Source organism: Ipomoea nil, unplaced genomic scaffold, assembly GCF_001879475.1.
Source record: "Ipomoea nil cultivar Tokyo-kokei standard unplaced genomic scaffold, Asagao_1.1 scaffold1317, whole genome shotgun sequence".
Classification (NCBI taxonomy): Eukaryota; Viridiplantae; Streptophyta; class Magnoliopsida; order Solanales; family Convolvulaceae; genus Ipomoea; species Ipomoea nil.
In genome coordinates this window covers 1,155,009-1,164,403 of record NW_017617745.1, presented here as the reverse complement: position 1 = coordinate 1,164,403, position 9,395 = coordinate 1,155,009, and positions in this window count along the sequence as shown.

Here is a 9,395-nt window from a genome sequence, read left to right as displayed (position 1 = left end):
TCAATTATCTATGCATGAACAATTTCAATATAATCCTGTCTTAATATACTTTAAAGTACTTATTTAAAAAAAAGCATTGGGCATTATCCCAATCGCGCAATGCGCGTAAAAAACTAGTTTGATTATAATTACCTCTTTTTAAAAAAATTATATGATAACATAATTAATTTCAAATATTAATAAAAATTAAGTTAATAAATATAAAAGTCACATCATAAATTGTAAAGTAAAATTATTATAAATGTATAAATTATTCTCATATTGTTAAAGTTAAAATATTATTTTTCTTACATTAAAATCTCTAAAAAAAAATTAAGTGCAAATATAATTAACCAATGCTTCGTACTTTTCACATCCTCTCGCAAATCTCCGATCGTGATCTCTGATCGTGTGTTCTTTGATCGTGCTTCTATGTTTGTTTTTGAACGTGGCTCCCTCTCTTAGTGCAGGCTGAGAGAGTGTTTCCCTAGGTGTCTAGGGCTTTTATATTGATTTTGCACAATGGAATCGTCAATATGCTTTTGTGTTTTTCTGGTGATTGTGTTCGTTTGTTTTCCCCAATTCATCATGGATACCAGACAAATTGAGGAAAGGTGCGCGGCTATGAATCTGGTTGAGGAAGAATCCATCGGCTTAGAAGCGCATGCTGTCCAAGCATGTCCGGATGCGTCGATCCAACACAATCTTGTCGGCCGTTTTCTTACGGATCGGCCAATCAAATTCAAGTTTATGCAACAAATCATGGCATCCGTCTGGAGACCGGTGTCCGGTAATGGGAATGCAGGTGATCAACTTGACGGACGAATTGTTCCTCTTCTAATTTCCCCTTCTGAAGGATATTAAGAGGGTCATTAATGATGGCCCATGGACGTTTGAGAACAGCCTTCTGATATGCGAGGCAGTCCCACCAGGCGCAGGGAGGAGAGTGGGACGTCGGGAAGTGCTTAGGAAGGTGATGTAACAATGCTGGAATCTGCTATAATTCTGCCAAAGGCGGGTCTGGAGGGCCATGCTCGCCTGGACCAATGAGTATCATAAGCTGGAACTGCCGGGGTTTGGGCGGCACCCGATCAGTTCGCGAACTCTTGGGCATGGTGTCCAAGCAACGGTCCTCATTCGTTTTCTTAATGGAAACGGAGGCGGATGATGTGAAGGTGGAGCAGGTGAGAGTGCAATTGGGTTTTGAAGGGGCTTTTAGCGTGGATCGTGTGGGACTAGGTGGTAGATTAGCCCTATTTTGGAGGGATACTGATGCGACCTCTTTGTTAAGTTACTCGGTGAACTATATAGACGTGGTAATTGATATTCCAGGTCGACCACGATGGAGGCTCACTGGTTTCTACGGTAACTAGGACAGATCGCAGCGGCATGTTACATGGAATCTTCTGCGCCAACTCAGAGATAAGTCGACACTCCCGTGGCTTGTGGTGGGAGACTTCAACGATATTACAGGTTTATTGGAGAAAAGAGGCTCCCATTCGCACCCGGAATCACTCATTGAGGGTTTCAACGACGCCCTAAGCGATTGTCGATTAAATGATCTGGAAATGATAGGTGCTCGGTTCACATGGGAGCGTGGTCACGGAACTAATGCATGGATTGAGGAGCGTCTGGATACGGTAGTGACAACGGTGGAGTGGTCAGAATTACACGAAGAGGTGGTGGTTCAGAACCTATATACCTATCCTCAGATCATTGTGCCATTTTTGTTGATTTGGAAACGAGACCTGTGCGTACAGCCATGCGCACTTTCAAATTTGAATCGGCTTGGCTAATGGAAGAAGGGTGTTCGAAGGTGGTTGAAGAGGCATGGCGCCAGTCTCTGGGAATGCCTTTCCAGGAGCGAATTGAGCTATGTGGGAAGCAGTTGTGGAAGTGGGGGGGGGGGGGGGGGGGACATTTCAGATTATTTGGGAACCGTATTAGAAATTTGCAGCGCAAATATGATGTTTTAAAGGAGGATAGGAGCACGCAAGTAGTGAATGAATTTTTATTTGTTCGAGGGGAGCTGGAGAATTTACTGAAGCAGGAGGAAATTTTCTGGAAATAGTGGTCCAAGCAGCTGTGGTTGAAACAGGGGGATGCTAACACAAAGTATTTTCATAAGATGGCCACAATCCGCCGCAAAAGAAATAACTTGCAACGGATCAAGGACCTGGAGGGGCATTGGAAGGATGGGACGGCTAAGCACAATGAATATTAAGGTATTTTAATTGCATTTTTTGTTTCGACAACAGTAACCAGGATCTATTTCATCGTGTACAACAACGGGTAACTGCTGAGATAAATATCTCCCTGTTACAACCGTTCACGATGGCAAAGGTGAAAGCGGCACTATTTGCTATGGCGCCGGAAAAAGCACTGGGCCAGATGGCATGTCCCCGGCCTTTTACCAACATTTTTGGCCGGTCTTAGGACATGATCTGTCGGTTTTCATCTTCAAGTGCATGGCAAACAGGGCATTTCCGCCGGGACTTAATACATCAAACATTGTATTACTCCCAAAGAAAAGGTCCCTGAAAAGGTGGCTGATTTACGCTCGATAGCCCTCTGTAATGTCGCTTACAAAGTCTTTGCAAAGATGATGGCTAATAGGCTCAAAGGAACCTTGGGAAAAATTGTGTCACAATCCTAAAGTGCCTTTGTCCCTGACAGACTCCTAACAGACAACATCATCATAGTAGGGGAACTTGGTCATTATTTAAGAAGAAAGACGAGTGGGCTTTTGGGGTGGACTACTTTAAAATTAGACATGGCCAAGGCTTACGACATGATAGAATGGGGTTATTTAGAGGGGATGTTGGGTGCGCTTGGCTATGCACGGGAATGGGTTCAATCCCTTATGTTATGTGTCTCAACCGTTAACTACACAATTCAAGTTAATGGGAAGGCCATTGGCACGGTGTGCACTACTCGGGGTATACGCCAGGGGGACCCGTTATCCCCATATCTCTTCATCCTTTGTGCTGAAGGTTTATCCTTACTGTTACAGCAAGCGGAGGCACGTGGTGACATTCACGGGGTAAGGGTGGCCCGGGGAGCCCCGACGATCACCCATCTCCTTTTTGCTGACGACAGATTGCTATTTTTCAGGGCCACACAAAACGAAGCTCTAAAAATCAAAGAATGTCTACAGTTGTATAGCGAGGCATCGGGACATCTAATCAATTTTGAGAAGTCAAATGCAGTGTTCAGCCTCAACACACAACCTGCTATACGTGAGCTTATCTCGGGTTGTATTGGTGTTCAGGTGGCTGCTGACCTGGGCCGGTACTTAGGTCTTCCCTCGATGCTGGGCCGAAACAAAACGGCCATATTCAGGTACGTTGAGGAAAAGATCCGTGACCGGATAGGCATGTGGCAATATAAATTATTGTCAAGGGCAGGTAAAGAGGTCCTTATAAAGAGCATAGCTCAGTCCTTGCCTATTTTCACCATGTCGACATTTTTGCTTCCAAGACGAACTTGTGACTCTATTGAAAAATGTCTTAATCGGTATTGGTGGGGTGGCGGGGGTACAGGAAGTCGAGGAATTCACTGGTTGAGTTGGTCCCGGTTATGTGTACCAAAAGTGCTGGGGGGTCTGGGTTTTAAGAAATTGCATGAATTCAATATAGCTTTGCTTGCAAAATAAGGGTGGCGACTATTAATACATCCGGAGTTGTTAGTGAGTAGATTGTTGAAAGCGAAGTATTTCCCGAATAGTGAGTTCCTGGAGGCACAAATTGGGAACAATCCTAGCTATTTATGGCAGAGCATCATTGCAGGTCAGGAAATTCTGAAGAGGGGGGTGGCGCGCCGTATTGGTGATGGCGCGAACACTAAAATTTGGGATTGGGGTTGGTTATCGGATAATTCTGATCCTTACCTACACACGCCCTACATTGAAGAGTTACGGGATGCCCGTGTAAGTGGTCTGCTGACGGCCGAGGGAAACTGGGATACAGATGTGGTTTGAGACATTTTTGTAGAGACCGATGTTCAGAGGATCCTAGCCACTCCAGTAAGCCGTCTTTTTAATGACTCGTGGAGATGGATTGGCGACTTGAGGGGGAAATACACGATGAAACAGGGTTACCGTTTACTTATGATAAATGAACGACAAGCTGGTGAGAAGGAACGCTTCAATGCATGGAAACGGTTATGGTCACTGCCAATTCCGCCAAAAGTTAAAAACCTGCTTTGGCACTTTGCTAGGGGTGTGCTCCCAGTACGTGAAAATTTAAAAATGAAGCATGTGTGGATAGGGGGGGGGGGGGGTGTCCTTTATATGATTTTATGGCTGAGACCCAAGAACATCTCTTTGGCGAGTGCTAGTTTGCTGCGAAACTATGGGGTCAGGTTGATTTGCTGCAGGGACGTTCGTGGCCTTCATTCATGGACTCAATTCTGGGTAGCTCGGATGTGACGCAGGCAGTAACATTGGCAACCATAGTGGATGTGATCTGGGCGTCACGGAATGAGAGCGTCTGGCGCAGTGTGTTGCCGGCCATTTTGCCGATGCGTAACAGTGTTCATTTTCTACAAACTACTTGGCAAGAAACTTTCAGCAGCCATGTAAGAGAGGGGACAACCACAAACACTGCGGCTTGGAATCCACCACCGAGGGGAAGACTAAAATGCAATGTTGATGCTGCTATCTTCTCGTGTAGAGCTGGTTTCAGCGCTATACTTCGGGATCATACCGGCCGCTTTGTGGCGGCAAAGGATGGCCATGTTGCGGGCATTCAAGACCCTTTCATAACAGAGTTGATAGCGGCAAAGGAGGCCCTAACTTGGCTAAAAAGTCTTCAGTCCTTGAGCATCATTATTGAGTCCGATTGCTTAAACTTTTGTAATGCTTTTAATTCCAGTATTTCTGATTATTCGTATGTAGGTTACTTATTAAGCAATGTGTTTCTATTGCTAATGACATTGGTGATGTGAGTGTTTGCCATGTCAAGAGATCAGCGAACTGAATGGCTCATGAATTAGCACGGGCAACTGGTTCTTTGTCTGTCTCAGGAGAGTGGGTTGTTATCCCGCCAACATGTATTTCAGGTTTCTTAAGCTATTAATGAAGTCAGTTTCGTTTTGTTTCAGAAAAAAAAATCTCTAAAAAAAAGGTATTTATCATTATTTCAGAAGTACAATTATTTGATAATTATAGTATATTAAATAAATTCATAAATAATACCAGTTTATGGTATACATCGATAAATTACAATAAATAAATATTTATTTTGAAAATCTAAAAATAGAAGTTATTGTTGACCAATAATGAAGTTTAACACAAGCTTTAAAACAATCTTTCACAAATAATAAATTATTAACATTACATTTTCATCTTAAATTTACCTTATAATATTCATCTCCTTGTGTGATAATATTTGATTAGATACTATTTGTACCATTCCTTATCTCTTTTCTTCTTTTTCCCTTCCTAATGATGAATGTATGAATATATATTTCCTTGTGCATGTAGGTGATGTTATTGTTGGTGTTTCTTTGATTTGGGGGCTTAGGAGGTGGAGAAGATCAGGGGCATCATTGAGGCCTAGAGGAGGGGTTCTTGTCTATTAGGACCACCAAGCTTGAAGTATGAACCATGCATGCCTAAAACTTAGCTCTATTGCTTTATTTTGTGTAAAAACTTATATATATGCATGAAAAATAGTGTTATTAATGTGTATTTTGATGCTATAAACTTGTCTTGTAGTTGGGGTTTCGATGTTGATGGTTTTGGAGGTGTTTTTAGGTTGGAAATGGTGATTTGGAGCTATTTGTGATGTGATCTCCAAAGGTTGAGGCAACTACCTCCCTCCCAGTTTTGGCCGTGCAGGACTACCCATAGGTCTAAGGGTCTCGCCGACTAGCCCCGCAAGGAGGCCTGGCAAGGTGTGGCGGAACCACGAGTCCCGCCACATCGTGCCGTGACCTGTTGCGGGCTACCATGACGGAACTTCCAATTTCGCCGCGTAGCCCTGCGCGGTCACGGGCCTTGGTTGGCAGAACCAAACGGTTCCGCCACAAGGCCTAGGCCGTGTGTGTGCGAGCCTACGGGTCCCTTTGATCCGTAAGGCGGTTGGTTTTATCCCGTGTTAGTGGTTGATGTGGTAAATGTGTGGGTATGTATGAATGTTCATCAATGTGTTTGGAAAATTATCATATCTTTGTGTGTGTCAATGCCATGATTTGGGAACTAATATTTTGGAGATTTGTGTACACTTATTTCATAATATATATATATATATATATATATATATATATATATATATATATATATATATATATATATATATATATATATATATATATATATATATATATATATATATATATATATATATAAGCAAAATGAAGTAGCTAAAAAACTTCCCGCCCAAACCCAATGACGTCGTTTATAGATTAGTGATTATTTAATGCCTTTTGCGTTAGATAGCGTGTAAAACTTATCGGTTTCCAAGGAATTTAAAATATATATATTTTGTTTCCTTTAATTTTTTCTCACTGACTAATTCTAAACCAACAGAATCAAATACTAATTTTAAATCGGTTGGTCTCTTTGTTTTCCCATAAAATCTTTATGGAAATAATTATGCTAAGCTATTAATTAGGCCGCCTATTGTTTTCCAACGAAAGGCCAGGTCGTGTATTTTTGGAGCTATATATAAATCACATGCTCTGCATTACAACACTAGTTGCCATCTTCGAATCAAACACTCTCATCTACAAATTCTACAAATTGGTTCTAAACGCAAGTTACAATGTACGTTCTTGCTACAGATATTTCACCAATGAATACCCGAAATGCACTGCGATTGCGAGTTGTCAGGGCGTATGACATCCCAGAGAGGAGATCCTCTTCCATACTAAAATCGGAAGAAGTTATCTTCCATGACCAACAGGTAATTTCTATTAGTATTACACGCCAAAATATGGGCAGAAATATCTTTATTATAGTCCAGCAAAAACGAAGTGCATATTAAAAAAAATTTCTGTTGTATAATGCATGGCACATTTTTGCATGCCCCATACCTAAAGAGATTGTTGAAAAATTTCGTACGACATTTACAGAAGGAAGTGTTTATGGTGTTAAAAACTTTGTTTTCATCACAAATTTTTACTCTTTCAAAACCAGTCCGCACAAATTCATGATAAAATTTAATTATCAGACTATCATAAAAGAGTTCAAGTCTACAAATTTCTCAATGCACATGTACAGGTTGATGGATTTCAAGACACTCAAAGCAAAGGAATCCGTGGATGAAAAGCAACTATTTGGTAATGCTACATTTTTAACTTTTATTTATATTGAATTTTCTAAGATTAGAGTACTCATCTTTTTACAAAATTTAGATGTAATTGGCTGTGTGGTAGAGATACATGCTCCACAAGAGAAGACAATAAATGGCAAAAACTCAAGGCTGATTGACTTTGTGCTAGAGGACTCTGAGTACTTATCTATTTTGTTATTTCTTCGTTTTATTCCTAAATTAATTTCACTGAAAACTAATCTCTATTGCAAATTTTAGTGGTATTCAATTGGGTTGTAAGGTATGGGATGAACACGTAAACAAAGTTGAAACGTACTACAATTCTGCTATTGAAGAGCCAATGTTGGTTTTAATACAGTTCTGTAGAGCTAGAGTATGTTTGAGAAGTAGGTTAAAAATTGTTTAGGTGTTGAAGCTTTTTTTAAAATAAATTCAAACTAACCTATTAATATATTTCATTTATGTAGGTGGTGAGATCAAAATCTATTCCTCATATGATGTTACACAACTCCACAATGTTCGAATCATTTAATCCCGGCGGAAGCCGCTTCTGTTCCACACAATTGATGATGAACACTGCTAAATCGTGTCCAAGTCGCTTCTGTTCCTCATTGAGGAGTATTGTTTCACAGTCCAGTTTCAACCCGGGAAGTTCATACACTGGCTCACTCAATGGTGATTTAGAACTAGGAACTATATCGGACGTGTATACTCGGAAAGAGGTAGACATTAATAATACTAATATCTGAACACATCTCAAATAACAGATTATTTTTTAGCCTAATATCTCATTTCTTATGTGCAACAGTTTGGGGACTTCTGGGTAGAGGCTAAGATAGTTTTCATTGACAGTGATAGTGATTGGTTTTATCCATCATGTCGGTCAAGGCATGCAACAAGAAGTTGGAGCCAAAGGAAGAGTACCTCTACTGCAAAACATGTGATAGGACTTGGGGAGATGGGATTTTGAGACATAGGGTTAAGGTCAGGGTTGTAGATATAAATGGGAATGCTCCCTTTGTCATGTGGAAAATGGAGTACACTGAGTTGTTAGGTATGAGTGCCCTAGAATTGAAACAGAAGTAGACACATATAATGTGAAAATTTTTTAATAATTTTAATGAAAATCTAAAATGGTCCTATTTGATCTTTTTTTTTTTTTTTTTTTTTTTTTTTTTTTTAACTGTAGGGAAAAAAATGGTGTGCCTGCTGAGATTGAAGCTTTGGTTGGGCTCAACTTAATTTTTAGAATTGTTGTCCGAGGAGAACAATTTCTAAACCTCCTAAATGCATTTTCAGTAATGAGGATTATAAATGATGTGGAAATGTTAGAGCTACATGCCCAGAGTTGATGTTTGGAAGGGATAAAGACCTAAGCTCCAAGTTGGAGCTTGAGCTTACTGAGGATGATTTGTGAGAGGATGAGGTAATTACATCTTAACAATTAAATTAATGCTTGGTAACTGGGACTCTAACTGTGCGGAATACCTAAACTCTTACATATTCTTATTGGTGATGGATATGAAGCAGGTGTAGTAAAAAGGTACTTGATTGACAAATTCTCAAGTACTCAAAGTTCAAAAAAGAGCAAGGAGGTGGTTGTGAAAGTAGAGAAATTGAAAGAATTGTGAAAGAGTAGAAGGGGTGCTAAATATTGTGGCATAACCAAATAATTGTCATATATATTCCGGAAGGTCATAAGTCATATAACATTCACTTAAAATAACAATTTGCAGGTTTTGCATATAACATGACAGTTAATCATGAAAGATTATCGCATATAATAGGCCTGTTATTATTATTTGGTGCATTATGTCTTAGTACAACGATTAGGAATAAATCCTGTACATGTGATATTTGGCTCATGACATGCTAAATTATACGTTAACTGTTTATGTCCATTCATGCTTCGCCTGTGTTGATATATGTGCATATGGTATGCTATTCAAATTAGCACACATGTGGTAATAGTCTCTTATCTAGGCACGTAAATAAACGTATTTAATTGCATGTTCGGTGCATCTTATGACCCTACAGGTTTAAATCATTGGAAATTATTTAAATGCCGTAACTCCCGTAAGTAAGACTTCTATGCTGTGTTTATACTCATGAGAATTGCATGCTCGTAGCCTCGTTATT